The sequence below is a fragment of the Nothobranchius furzeri genome, chromosome 13 (genome assembly GCF_043380555.1).
Source record: "Nothobranchius furzeri strain GRZ-AD chromosome 13, NfurGRZ-RIMD1, whole genome shotgun sequence".
NCBI classification, from domain to species: Eukaryota; Metazoa; Chordata; class Actinopteri; order Cyprinodontiformes; family Nothobranchiidae; genus Nothobranchius; species Nothobranchius furzeri.
Window position 1 is genome coordinate 32,179,680 of NC_091753.1, and position 14,336 is coordinate 32,194,015.

The following is a 14,336-nucleotide window of genomic DNA, read 5'->3' on the forward strand; positions in this document are numbered from 1 at the left end:
TATATATATATATATATATATATATATATATATATATATATATATATATATATATATATATTATCTTTTAGGTCAATATATAGCACTGAATCACAACAGAAGAATACATCTCAAGGCACTTGAAAACTACAACAGAAAATTCATTTTAATTCAATCATACATACATTCCTATCAATTTAATATTTTTTGTGCTTAAGAGTTCCATGCTCTTCAGACAAAATATAAATATTCCTTCCATTTTTTTGTGCCATCTTTCCTTGATGTTTTAAACGCTGCTGTTTTGTATTCTATGGGGTTTTTATTTTAATAAAGTATTAAAAAAGAAATTAAATATTTTTTTATAAAATCACGTGGGTTTTATTTGATTCACTCTACAATTGGCATTGCAGTTTTCTCATTTTGCAGCTGACTGAGGAAGTCATCGGCGTCTTTTAGGTCCTCAATGACCTCACCCTCAACGCTCTGCAGTAAATCCTGCAGCTCACTCATTGTTAATGAGGAATACTACTCTCTCTCACACATACACACACACACACAAGTACGCACACAGGCTACATAGTCTGAAACGAGTATGCGGCTCATCCCTACTCAAAATACCTTTTGACAGACAATGTGGCAGTGCAACAGCAGTGTTGGGAAAGTTACTTTTTAAAAGTAATTAGTTATAGTTACTGATTACTTTGTCATAAAAGTAACTCAGTTACTTACAGAGTTACGAGATTATAAAAGTAACTAATTACCAAGAAAAATGGGTTATTTAAACTTACTTAATTTACTATAAATTACTACAATAGTGAAATATAAATGACTAATGACTGGAACATAGTAAAATGTATGTCCAAATGTTTTTTATAAACCTGAATAATTTAAATAAATAAGCACTTAACTGGAGGAACTACTAACCGGAACATTACACTTATCTAGACTATTAAAAGGTCACTGTGTGATAATTAACAAGAGCCCAATCAGCTAAAATTTAAAATTGCAAATATAAACACCTGTAAAGGTTCCCGAGCCTTTAAATGGTCTCTCAGTCTAGTTAAATTACAGAAATAAATGTAAATTTGTACAGTATTTTAATTTTTCCAGCTTCACATAATTGTGTGTTTTTAGTAGCATTTATGTTGCTGGTAATCTAGTAATGGTTAAATAAATTTTAAAAAATCCTTTAAAATGACACTAGAAGAGGCACAAATCTGATGGAGGACTTAAATGTACTAACTTGGTTCAGACCCAAACACAGAAGAGCTGAAGCCAGGTGGTAAAGACACACAGGTAGTTCTAATAACACCTGAGCTCCATGACGTCTGAGACTGATGCAATCAGTGTTACAGCGGGACTAAAGACATGATCAGAAATACAGGTTACAATTGGATGATCTAGGAAGGTAGACGATCGTGACGTCTGAGCGGTGAACAGGTGAGCGGACCTTCGGGATGTACCGCTGTTGCAAGCTCTCCCATGCCAAAAACAATGGAGGCAATAAACGAAGTCATAGGAGCACAAAGATAAGCTCGAGCTCGCTCGTGCGAGTGGCATCAGGCAGGAGTGGTCCAACTGAACAGGAAGCCTCAAAGAAGGTGGGGCAGAAGAAGGCGAACTGAAGAGACATCTCAGGATGTGAAAGTCCTCCGTGGGGAAGCTTTGGAGTTTGGGTGGAGCTGAAACCAGCTTACAAATATAACGATCATATGGGTTTGGCTGTCTTGTGTTTGACTAAGATATGCAACTGACAAATAATCACATTGTTTTGCTGTCTTGTGATAAAAAGATGTATGTAACTTGCAAATAATTACATTGTTTAGGCTGTGTCATGACTGGTTGAGATATTTGCTTCACTATGGAAAATGTTTTGCTTGGCAGCAGGGGCGGATTTAGGACTGAAGAAGATCCGGGGCTTAACACACACGCGCGCGCACACACACGCGCGCACACGCGCACACACACGCATGCGCGCACACACGTGACACGCACTAGTCAACATCATATATATATATATCTTGTACCACATAATGTTTAATCTGAAGCTACATATTCAGCATATTCAGGGCAGAGTATTGTTCCTGTTAGTGTTTAGTGTGAGATGATAGTGAATATTCCCTTTCTTTCTCCAACAACTTTACCTGATAGTAAGCTAACTTTAGGCAAACCAGCAGCACAACAAATATTTTCAAATAAGACTCACAAACCTGAGTCAACACCAGTCTCATCAGAGCTGGGGTTCTGTCGTTGTACTTTTGGTCTAAAAAAACGTCCTTATATCCATCTTCACTCATGCGTTTCAGACAGAGACTGCAGAAGCCAGCTGCTGAAGGGCTTCTCTTCAGTCTCAGGTAAACTGTATACTGACTAAGTAGCCTAGTGGTAGAGTGTCTGCCCTGAGATCGGGAGATCAGGGGTTCGACTCCTGGTCGGGTCATACCAAAGATTTTGAGAAAAATGGGACCCAATGCCTCCCTGCTTGACACTCAGCATTGGATTGGGGTTGGATTGGGGGGTTAAACCACCAAATAGTTCCCGAGCGCGGCGTGTCTGCAACTCAGGGGATGGGTCAAAATCGGAGAATAAATTTCACCACACACCTGTGTGTGTGACGACTAAATGGGACTTTACAAACTACTGCCAGCTGCGCCCTCTCTGTGTGACTTTGGTACTGCATGTTACTTCCGCGATTTAGATCCGGGGCTTATCATGAAAGATCCGGGGCTTCAGCCCAAGTAGCCGGGCCTAACGCCGCCCCTGCTTGGCAGTTTGTAGAATGATATATAAAGGGCAGTTAGAAGTAGATAGAAAGAGAGTTAGTGCGTGACAGTTAGTGTTGACACAAGTCGACGAGGTTGCACCGACAGGTGCAGGAAGAGAGAGCAGTTATTCTCAGGAAGATTTTTAGAAGCAGCATCCTCCTAAGGGGATTTTTTAATCTCAGATTTACTCTCTTTTGTATTTTCTAATCTTGAAAGAAACTTTTTGGAAAAAGAATCCTCATTCTCGATTCTTAAAGGTCTCTTTCAGCCTTTGAGTTGGGGGCCCCGACCAGATCTAAAGGAGAGGTAAGCAGGCACGTGCGGGGTGGGGGGTGGTGGTGGTGGTGGTGTGTGTGTGTGGGGGGGGGGGGGGGGGGTGTTGAGACCCTGCCCCTTTTGTCCCATGTGCCCAAAGTGCCATTTTTGAGGTTTAATGATCTTTTTTATATATTTATTTTTTTAAATTTTTAAAAAATAATTTTCTGTTTGTGCCCCCTCAACAATAACAAAAATAATAATTAATAAAATTTCTGTTTAATAAAGTTATATAGCTGGCGTGAGTCACGTGACCACCTTCCCTTCCTGACGCCAGAGCGCACAGCCGGTCAGCACCCACGTTTCCTTCATGGCCGAGGGAGCGGTGCAGAGCTTTTAGGACATACATATTGATGGGAGAAACGGACTAACACCGGTAAGTAGGATGCACACTACTGTACAAAGTTATTAGATTATTTTGTACATTATTAAGTTGTTTTGTGGCACTAGTTGTGTGTAATATATTACTAGCTGGGTGTGTGTCTGTGGCTGGGTACCGATTCTGAACCTCAGTAGCTTTAGGATTAACCAAAAACATTCTGTACATTAGTACTTGTACGAAAATATTTTTTCAATCTTAAATATTGGGAATTTGCCAATAAAATGTCGTTGTTAACTAGGTACGGCAAAGTTGCATTCCTATTGCTGCTGCATGTCACGTGACAACCCTGCTTCTTGTTTACAAAATCATTTCCTGGTTCGCGGACTAATAAAACTTGAACAAATTTTTAATTTAGCTACCTTTTGTGAAAGGAAATAAGAAAAATACTAAAGATAACATCTGTCACAAGTTTTGTGTTACAAAATATTCAGTCCTTGTCTGTAAATTCTGTCCAGTGTTTTAGGGAACATAGTTTTGTTTTAGACTTTCTCAAAATTTTGGAGTTTATATTTGCTCTCTTTTTGAATGCATTGTATTAAAAACATTATGTTTTAAAGATGTACATTTAAAAAAAACTTCTGTTTTCACAGCAAAATTATTTTATCTGTACAGTTCTCTGTTTTGCACAAAGTAGATAGTAAAACTGAATGAAAGCATAAACATTGTTTTATTCTTTATTTGTATTTTAATTACTAAAGCACTATGATTAAAATATTATGGAAATATTCTGGATCAGCATCATGAAGCAAATTTGTGGCCAAATTAGTTAGTTTTCTGGAAAAGGAATGAAATGTCCCAGTATGTCTATGCATGAGTTTTATATGCATGAAAAAATATTTGTAAATTAATGATGATATATCATTGTACAGACATGCCTCGTAAGGAGAGGAGGCGGAAGCAGTGACAGAAAGAGCTATGTGAGGCAGCTAAAGGCAGTGGGTCCCTCACCAGCTGGATAAAAAAAGAGTACAGGTAAGTTGCATCACAGCAACAAGTGTAGAAACAATAATATACACGGCAATGTTTTGATGCCAGAAAATGTTTTTTGTTAGCTACTTGATCATGGATTAGGTGCAAGACCTGTTAAATGTGAATAACTACATAATTCATTCATACAATAGCTAATTTTGCCTTGTTCTCTGATGGACAGCAAGTGGAGAGTGATAGATCACATGAGGAGATTGAAGACACATAACTCTGTTTATATTTCTGTCACATTCTTATCTCTGATATAAACTCCTCTATTATCCACTATTGTTTAGATTTCCATTTATTCACCACGGGTGTTGTCTCAGATATTTCTGTCTTACAGTTCTAAGAGTTTTCACCAATTTTTGCCATTTTTTTATTATCTTACATTAATTTTGTAATTGACTAACATTTCTCCTCTGTTCGTTTTACTACCTACAATCTGAGATCAACACAGCCTTGCCCTCCAGCATCATCAGCAGCAGCGAGAGGAGCAACCCTGCAACAGCTACATTGTACCCCATCATCAGGTAAAATAGGACAGCAATAGTTCAGGAGGTGGAGCAAGTTGTCCAGTAATAAGAAGGTTGCAGGTTTGATCCTGACTTCAATCAGAGATTGATGCTGTTGTGTCCTTGGGCAAGACACTTAACCTGCTTTGCCTGCTGGTGGTGGTCAGAGGGACTGGTGGCGCCTGTGCTCAGCAGCTTCACCTCTGTCAGTGCGCTCCAGAGCAGCTATGGCTACATCATAGCTCATCACCATCAGTGTGTTAATGTGTGTGTGTGAATGACTGATTGTGTTGTAATGTGCCTTGGGGGGTTGTAGAACCCTAAGAAGGCATTATACAAATACAGACCATTTACCAAAACAAGTTATTTTTGCTTTACATTGTTCTTATGGTGGATATAATGATTCGCTTCCATTTTGAATTTCTAATAAATATGATTTGTTATTTGTTATTCAGCCGGGTATACTGTGGTTGTCATGGTGTTAGAAAATATTATTTTGTGTGCCCCTTTTTAAATTTGAGCACCCGCCCCTTCAAAGGTCTCTGCACAGCCCTGGAGGTAAGCCACCTTGAACTGCTTGTTCCTGCGCTTCAGGACTTGTTTTCAGGTTGTGACAGATTAAGAAAAGATACCTTAGGTAATGGGAGCTTGTCTCCCCTCCTCCCATTGTAGCCGGGACACCCTAAGGCAGGGGTGTCAAACTCAAACTCACAAGGGGCCGAAATGAAACTCTGGGACGGAGTCGAGGGCCAAACTTAATATTTTTTGAAAAAGTGACGGCAAATTTGCACGTTTTCTTTATCAACATTTATGCAATTTTGAACCTTTAAATTTGGAAACAAACATATTTCTGCATTAACACTGAATGTGGAATAGCCAAATTACACACGAGCAAGTCAGTTACAAATAAAACACATCAGTGGTATTCATTACTTGTGGTATATTCAGCATTTTTAAAATCTATTCAGGATTTATGTTTTCTTGTTTATTCATTTTTCTTATTTTTTATTCTCCTTTTTTCTCCTGTAATACGCGTCATCGCTGCTGTGACATCTCGCTTTCCCCACTGAGGAACAATAAAGGGATTCATCTATTCTATTCATCTATCTGCAGCCTTTCCACTTCCTGTTTACTGTAGGTTAAATATTTTCTCACGTGCCAACAACAAAATAAAAATATCATTTTATCTTAAATGAAAATGCAACATCTCACATGTTAACTTTCATGTTTTGGAGCAGAAAAAGAGCATAAAACCAGCATATTTAAAGCTCAGTTTGTTCCACTGGTTAACTGTGATGCTCACCTGTTCCAGCCAGATACCTGCATCATGGGGTTGATCTGAGCTGAGGAGGAGACTCCTGTTGTTTTGTTCATCTTCATCATAATAATGACAACATTAGATGACAACAGGTGCTCACATAGGTTTGTGCTGATGAACATGTCTGAGCAGCTTGACCACGTTGTTGTGTGTCGGGGAGGAAACACGACAGCAGCCACAGAGTCGTGCTGGTTTGAGCGTGTCACTGCTCGCTGGAGTTATATCAGCTCTGTCTGGACGTTAGTTTGAAAACTTTCTCTTTAAGTCGTGAACACATTATTGAGCGGCTAGAATCTCCGTTTCTGGGCTTCAACGTCAGAAAACAGCTGAGTGAACTCGGCGCTGAGTGAGAGGAGTGTAGTTTGTCCGAGACAGCGGAGCTGCAGACACCCAACTACCTCTGACTGCCTCGGCGCTGAAAAAACACAAAGGAGGGGGCGCGTCTGCTCCGTGCTGGCACCGCAAAGCATCATGGGAGTTGTAGTCTTTGCGGTAAAATCGGCCAGCGGGCCAGTTTTAATATATTTTTGATATTTATCTCGTGGGCCACATAAAAATGCTTCGCGGGCCGCATCTGGCCCGCGGGCCTTGACTCTGACATATGTGCCCTAAGGATTATAAAACATAATGGTTCGCTGGTTCAATCAGGCTCTGTTCTGCACGTGTGAAAAAGTCTGTTTAGCATGGGAAGGAACCATTTCAAAGGGTGGATTAATTGATAAAGCCATGTTAGCCTGATCAACTAACAGGAATCATTTTCTAATTACCATCGCCCTCATTGCTGACAGAGGCGCAAATTAATCCTGATAGGACCCAAATAATCGTCAGCTGGATGGCCTCGAGTGAACTTCCGCCCTAATATTTAAAACAATTAAATAACGGGAGAGTTAAAAGGGAAGTGCGCTGTCACAGAAGAACAAGTACGGCAATCTCCATTCCACCTTAAAATAGAAAACGAGTTCTAATTAGGGAGTCCAAACCAGGGTCTGTACAATAAAACTCACCTGCGGCCTCACCTCCCTGAAAAAGCAGCATATTCTAAGGTTCTAACAGAACCAATAAAAGTACACGCTCGCGACACCGCTGTCACGCTAAGGGCGTAGATTATTCATCACGTCTTCCTCGTTCTTCACGGGCCGTGATGCGTTTGGATGAAAACATCTACCTCTTTAGCTCCTGATCAGCTGATGACAGCTTCAACACACTGCGCAGCTTAGTGCACACTTTTTCTTATCAGTAACAGAAATGATGTTTTGATAAAAGAAGACGGTATGTAACTAGATTGCGCGTTACTAAAAAAAATATTTTTTCTTAGTAACGCGGTTATTTTAAACAGCGTTATTCCCATCACTGCTCTGTTGTGTCTATAGCATGCAGTGACTGAGACAGTGAAGGTCTTCGCCCACCCGGCCAATCATCATCGTGTTTGTAAGTGCGTTACCGACGCCTCGCTCTCCCTGGCTGCAGCTGAAGTGTGGCGGTCAGAAAACCTCACACTGCTGCTCAACATTCGACAAGCACATAGTAACGCACAACCTTCCGTCCCCAGTAACGGTAACGGTGTTGCAACAGTGGGAAAAGTAATTAATTAGATTATTCTGTTACCCATAAAAAGAATGACGTTAGTAACTTATTCCCATCACTGTGCAACAGTGACCTCTACAGGTCACATGGAAACTATTTTTTTCTGTCCCCCAACCCTGATGTGAGATGGAGAGCTTAACCCCCGAAGATGTTCCTCTCAGTCACTGTCACAGCATCCCTCTGCCTGGAAGGAAGTGCCTCAGTGTCGCACAGCCTCCTTCATAAGGCAGTGACACATCCACACACTGACAAACACGTCTCATTAATACACACATCACATAAACAGTATGTCTCCTCATTTGGATGGAGAACAGGAGGGATTGGGTGCATTATAAATCAAAGCCCTAACCTTGAAGAGAAGAAAACTCAAAGACAGATAGTCATATGAGTTTTGATAGCTGCATTAAAGAAAAATTAATTACTTCTTGATGTGAAACAGACATACTTCCACACCAAAGTCAAAGCCCATGGCATGTCTCTGGACTTTTTATAGTACACAACCAAAGTATTAAACGACTGTTCTTTAAAGGTGTGGATTAATCATTTTATCAATACAGCAGAACTTGACACAAAAAAAGCCCACAAACCCCTGGCTGAGCAGGTCAATTCTGCTTTGGAGTCTTATTTCCTGACAGTAGTTTGCATGCCCGTGCACATGCACGGATTATACAAAGGGGTGTGGCATTGTAAAAGGTGTGATCGGTTGAACAAGTCCTTTTTCAGCAGGGCTGTGCTTACAGAGCTGGGGCTGAAGCTTGTAAGGAGAACAACAGCGGTGGCACGTACATTTAGGAAGCCACTTGAAATGGTGATGTTTAAAAACAGGGTAATAGAGGAATTATATAATTTAATACGACTACTTTCACCTTTGATTTTCTTGTTGCACACACATACAGCGGGCTGTTCTCACTGAGCTACTGCATTTCTTCTGTGCGGCGGGGACATTTTCGGATGCAGATGGCGCACCGAAGCGGAACTGCTCAAAATCCCACAGCAGCTCAGTGAATGTTTTAAAAAGGTAATGCAAGGAAGATCTAAATTGCATACAGCCACTTCTGCCTTTCTTTATTTATTTAATAGGGACAGTGCATATTAATGAACTTCAACAATAAATTGCATCAGTAAATATGCCAGATTGTAGCACTAGTGCTAATTTACATCTGCAGTCCCTAGGCAGGTAATAAAAGCAATAAAAGAAAGTAAAGTATTATATTTAAAACTAGGAAAAACAGAGAAAAAAACACACAAAACACCATTGTGAGGACAAATTACTTATGGATACAGGTTTGGTTTTCCTTCAACCATTGTTTAAGTTTGAATTTAAAGGAACTGTATGATTGTGAGTCTCTTATGCTAAGTGGTAGACTATTCCAATATTTAGTCCCCTTAACGGATAGTGTGGTCTTGCCAAAAGCAGTGTGCCTGTAAGGCACCTCACAGTCTCCTCTATCTGTAGCCCTGGTCCACATTCCACTGATAGACTGTGATTTAATAAAATCTGTCAAGGGGAAAGGGGCAAGTCCATGTAAAACCTTAAAAACCAGGCAAGCATTCTTGAAGGTAACAAAGTTACTAAAATTAAGAAGTCTGTATTTATCTAAAATAAAGCAGTGGTGGAAACTAAATTATTTTTTATCAAGGATTTTATGGCTTTTTTAAAAAGGGATTGTATGGGTTTGAGTGTTGCACCAGCAGCAAGTGACCAGGAGGTTATACAGTATTCCATGTGAGACAAAATCACAGAATGTAAAAATAACTTAGCAGCATGGAGCGACAAAAAAGGTCTAACTTGTTTAAAAATTTGTACATTAAAATTGACAGTTTTTTTAGTTGCTTAATGTGATTCTTAAAAGTTAAGGTTGGGTCCAAAGTTAACCCAAGCTATTTGAATTCTTCAACAATTTCAAGTTCTACCCCTTCAAGAAAGATGTTAGATTTTTTTAGTTCAATTGTTTTTTTGGTGAAAAACATGCAAACTGTTTTTTTTATGTTCAGCTTTAAGTGGGAACTCTTGACCCATTTTTGTACGTGGGCCATGGTTTCAGTCAACAATTGGGAGGCTTCCTGAGGACTTTTAGCATCAGTAAAATAACAGCATCATCTACATACATTTGAACATACTTCAGGAAGATCATTAATAAAAATGCTAAACAAAATCGGCCCCAGAATACTGCCTTGGGGGACACCAACTGGACAACTAATGTAGGAGGATTTATTGCCAAACAATGACACGCACTGTTTTCTGTCACACAGATAAGACTGAAACCAGAGCAGCGCCTCTGGTGAGAAATTAAAGGCTGTGTCTCAATTCAGGGTCTGCATCCTACGTCGGCCAGATTCGTCGGCCGGTTACGTCACAGCGCCGCGACTAGGCCTGTCCCAATTCGAAGACTCCTTCAAATGCGGTCGACGAATGCGGCCTTCTTTTCGCCTGAATGAAGGATGGGTCGGGTGTATCCTTCAACAGGTAGCATTTCCCAAGATGCCTTGCGAGCCGGCCAGCAGAAAAACTTAAAAACAATGGCGGACAGTGAAGCGGGAGCTGTCGGAGAGGATTGCGCATATAAATGTCAGTATAAACTTTAAAACTGTTAGGTTAAGGGCTTTTGGTGATACATGAACGTTATTTTAGTTAGAAATGTTACAGTAAAAGTGCTTGTATTGCGGTCTCGGCTTGTATGTTCGGCCGCTCGGTGTCGTACTTCTCCCGCTACGTTTCCCCCTGATTTTAATAGAAGTTTGTATTTTAGGAACAAAAGAGAAAACCAGGGAAGTTATTAAGCTTAGGGCGGAGATGGACCACATGATCACCGGAGCAAAGTATTCGGCGGCTGTGGCATGGAGGTACAATAACATCTCATATTTTAAAAACTCGTTTGAGTTTATTTTTTCTGCGAAAACATGAAAGGAATAACCCGTTGTCCTCTTTTCTCTATCAGTTTTATTTCTTACATGTTTGTTAAGACTATTCTGGAGAAAATGGGCATCCAGGGGAAGGTGCCAGCGATGACCAGCTTCTGGAGCTGATCTGGGAGGACATGAGGCTGCAGAGGGAGGCAGAGCAGCAGAGGGCACAGGAGAGAAGGAAGAACTTTGACAGCTTTTTACTTTGCTAGAAAAAAATGGTTAATAAAGATTAAACATGTACATATAAAAGAAATATCTAAATAAAATCAGTTCTGCATTAAACTCTTGAATTTTATTTTTGTTTACAAATGAGAATTGTTTACTAGAGGGTATCCGCTGGGTCTTGAAAAGTCTTAAAAGGTGACAAATCGGTTTTGGTCAAATTAAGACCCTTAGAAAGTATTAAAAACTATTATCACATCTTTGCTCAGGCTCAGCTTGTCTAAAGTATTTTCTCTGAATTAGCTCTCCAACAGTCAAGGAAATGATTAACCCCCAGAGTCCCACGGTTGTAATATTACAACATCAGATTTAAGTCTACAAAAATAAACCTTCCCCATTTTTTTCTTTTTAAAACCACATTTACATTGCTAATAGGTCCTATTGTTCAGTTCTGCAACACTATTGGCTGTTAAAATGTGTAAATAGGCCCGTTTATCTGGCCTCCTAGAACAACATGTGAAAGGTTAAAAAAAGATTTTGCAGTTGTTTTCTAAATTTGGGTCTCTGGGGGTTAAAAAGCTAAATAAAACGTCGAGCTCCATCGTTTAAAGTTCCTTCTCCCTTCTGCCCAGCGGTTCCACGGTTGCTAGGCGACGGAACGTTCGCGGAGGGAGTTCATGAAGGCTAGGCCTGTCCAAATTCACAGCCGTTAACATCCGGTCTACCCGGCCGACGGAGGACCCAGCCCACGTCGGCCGGGTGGGCTGGGTCCTTCGAAGGATGCAGACCCTGAATTGAGACACAGCCAAAATGTCAATTTGGTTAGAAGAATTTGATGATCGCCAGTGTCGAAAGCCTTCTTGAGGTCTAGCAACTAGAACCCTGCACTGAAGCCCTAGGCCCTTGGGTTGGCCCGGCCTGACGGCCCAAGGGCCGGGCTTTGGGACAACGACTGTGTAATTACCTCGGACACGGGCTGGGCGCTTCTATTTTTAATCAAATTCATTAAAAAAAATCTGAAACACTTGAATGCAGCAGCACCTGCCTGCTTCTCACGCACCGGAACGTTAACTCAGTTAAGGTCTGTGTGGTTTACAAATGCGTCTATATAAATGAATTCTCAAACTGCTGATTGAAACATGTGCCCCTATTCTAATATGCCATTTTATGCCCACTTTGATGTCAGAAACCATTCGTTTATTCTCATGAAAACGGCAGCATTCTATTTTTCTGTGAATAAATTCGCTCTGCAGTAAAAAAAAAAATACAGCATTCATTGCTGTTTTTTTTTCTAACTGGAGAGCAGGGGTGGCGTTAGGCCCGGCTACTTGGGCTGAAGCCCCGGATCTTTCATGTTAAGCCCCGGATCTAAATCGCGGAAGTAACATGCAGTACCAAAGTCCAACAGAGAGGGCGCAGCTGGCAGTAGTTTGTATACAGCCTGCCTGAGCCTCCACCACTGAAGAAGAAGCCCTACAGCAGCTGGCTTCTTCTACAGTCTCTGTCTGAAACGCATGAGTGAAGATGGACATAAGGACGTTTTTAGACCAAAAGTACGGCGACAGAACCCCAGCTTTGATGAGACTGGTGTTGACTCAGGTTTGTGAGTCTTATTTGAAAATATTTGTTGTGCTGCTGGTTTGCCTAAAGTTAGCTTACTATCAGGTAAAGTTGTTGGAGAAAGAAAGGCAATATTTACTATCATCTCACACTAAACACTAACAGGAACAATACTCTGCCCTGAATATGCTGAATATGTAGCTTCAGATTAAAATTATGTGGTACAAGATATATATATATATATATATATATATATATATATATATATATATATATATATACATATATATATATATATATATGATGTTGACTAGTGCGTGTCACATGTGTGCGCGCACGTGCACGCACGTGTTAAGCCCCGGATCTTCTTCAGTCCTAAATCCGCCCCTGCTGGAGAGCGCATTTTGAGAGCGGCACATTAAATTTACAAATGCTAATTGGGGGCGTTTATTTAATCTGCCATTATGAAATTGCGTGCTGCAGTTAGAAAAATCCAGCAGTCATTGCTGGTTGTTTTTTTTATAACTGGAGAGCGCATTTTCAGAGCGGTAGATTAAATTTACAAACACTATAATAATTGGGGGCGTTTATTTAATCTGCCGCTCTGAAAATGCGCTCTGCAGTTAAAAAATTAGAATGCTGCTTTTTTTTCTAATTGCACAAGAGCGCAATTTCAGAGCAGATTAAATTTACAAACACATCCAATGAATATAGTGTTCGTAAATTTCATCTGCCGCTCGAAAAATACGCTCTGTTAGAAAAAAACCCTGCATTGATGCTGTTTTTCTTTCTTTTCTTTTCTTTTTTTTTTTTTTTACTGCAGAACGCTTCTCACAGATAATTAGAATGCTGAGCATTCTATCACGCTAAAACATTATGAAAGGTTAAAAAAAAGTCGGGCTCGGGTTGGGCTGGGGCTCCACCCCCTCGGGCCAGGCCGGACACGGGCTCAGATTTTAGGCCCGTGCAGGGCTGTACTAGGAACACAGCTCTTACACATGCATGCCTATCGAGGAGACTTTTGACTTTTTCCACAAAGACACAAGTTGCAGTCTCTGTAAAGTGGCAATTGTGAAATCCAAAATGCCTTGGATGTAGGGATATGTGTCCAAAATTTAAATATGCATTCAGTTGCTTTGTCACCCACATTTCTGCAACCTTGGAGACAGTGGGGAGAATGCTGGTGGGCCGATAATTGGCCATTTCAGTTTTGTCACCAGACTTAAAAATTGGTGTGACTGCAGCAAGCTTCCAAGCTAAAGGCATGACAGATTAATTAAATGAGTTACCGGCTGAATGAGTGCATCTTTGTGCAATTTTTAAAAATGGGTGTCAAGACCATATACGTCCTTTGCCTTTGATTGGTTGAGGGAAATGGTAATGCTCTCCACTTCTCCTTCTGTTATTTCTTCTATCCTGAAAGCAGCATGACATGGATTTACAGAATCAAAAACACAGTTGGATGGGATGAATTGTGTCAACAAAGTATTTATTCATTTCAGTAGCTATGATGAGAGGATCTTTCACCAGAGTATCATTTATTTTGATTCCAAGTTTATTAATAGCATATTTGGATTGTTTACCAGTAGGGATGAGCGAGTACACCACTATCTGTATCTGTATCTGTTCAACCAACTAAATTACCTGTAGCTGTATCTGTACTCGGGATGGGCGTGGCATAACCCGGAAGTGGGCGTGGTTTAACCGGAAGTGAGTGTGGTTTACATCAATATATTATTTTAAGTCTGAAATTGATATGGATTGATCAGAAGTTGCTATGTGTATTGTTTATTTGAAAACTATTTACAGAGCAACCTCAGAATTGAGATTAAATATTTTTGATCACAATAGTAAAGAAACTATTACAGAACAAGTTTTTCAAT

General features: G+C 40.3%; 1 long non-coding RNA gene across 1 annotated transcript; it reads left to right on the forward strand.

Annotated features, from left to right (window-relative positions):
* The first annotated feature begins 10,125 nt into the window (after positions 1-10,125).
* Positions 10,126-11,013, forward strand: LOC129163983 (uncharacterized). The gene is made up of 3 exons (XR_008563784.2): positions 10,126-10,393; positions 10,575-10,668; positions 10,789-11,013. It is a non-coding gene; the product is annotated as an uncharacterized lncRNA (long non-coding RNA).
* The last annotated feature ends 3,323 nt before the right edge of the window (positions 11,014-14,336 follow it).